The following is a 969-nucleotide window of genomic DNA, read 5'->3' on the forward strand; positions in this document are numbered from 1 at the left end:
CGGGCAGCCCTCCTCGGGGGCGTGGGGCGATTTCCCCCCCCCCACCCCCAGACTTCCAGGGGCCCGATCCTGTCGGCCGGGAGGCAGTCCCTCGCTGCGGCCGGGGAGGGTCAGCCCAGGGCGGCCTGCTTGGCGGCCGGGTCCATGTCTCTAGTGGGCCCGATCCTTTTTTTCCCTTTTCCGGCTCCGGGGCCCGGGGTGCCCGGGTAGCCCTCCGCGGTGGCGTCGGCCAATTTTTTTTAAAATCAGACTTCCGTGGGCCCGATCCTGACGGCCGGGAGGCAGTCCCTCGCCGCGTCCGGGGACGGCGAGACGCTCGGCCACCGGGTCAACCCGGAGGAAGCGGGCTGGGGGAAGAAAAAAAAAAAAAAAGTTTTCCAAGTCCGAAAAATTTTCAAAGTCCCCTCTCGGCCACCAGGTCAACCCCTTTGGAGCGAATGGGTTGACCTGACGGCCGGTCGTCTCGCGGATGTCCGGAAGGGGTCGCCCCACGCCGTCTCGGCCGACCGAGGGAACCACGAGGTGGCGCCCAGTTCCAGTTTCGTACCGCCGAAGGCGGGGCTTTGGCTTTTTCGACCTGCCTTTCGAGGATTGTGTGAGGAGATTTCTGAGGACAGGTTTTTCAGAGCCTGTGAGAACCGGAGCTCAGCCTAGGGGATCAATCCGAGTATTGTACCCGACCCTGCCCGGCGTGGGAGGGGGGGAGCGGGCCCGTTTGAGGGCGGAGGCCAGCACCCGGCCCTCCGCCGAGACGGCCCGCTTTGCCCGGCTCTTAGCTCACGGGCCCCGCAGCGGCCGGGAGCCGAGCTCCGAGTGTCGGCGCCCCCCGGAGGGAGGGGGGGCCCGCTCCTCTCGCGCCCGCCGATCGATGTGGCGCTGACGTTCGCGACGGGAAGGGCCCTTCGCGGGCCGGCACCCCAACCGCGGGGCCGTCCGGTGTTCAGGCGGATGGGGACCCTCTTCCTTTTC

This window comes from Chrysemys picta, unplaced genomic scaffold, assembly GCF_011386835.1.
Source record: "Chrysemys picta bellii isolate R12L10 unplaced genomic scaffold, ASM1138683v2 scaf1540, whole genome shotgun sequence".
Taxonomy (NCBI): domain Eukaryota; kingdom Metazoa; phylum Chordata; order Testudines; family Emydidae; genus Chrysemys; species Chrysemys picta.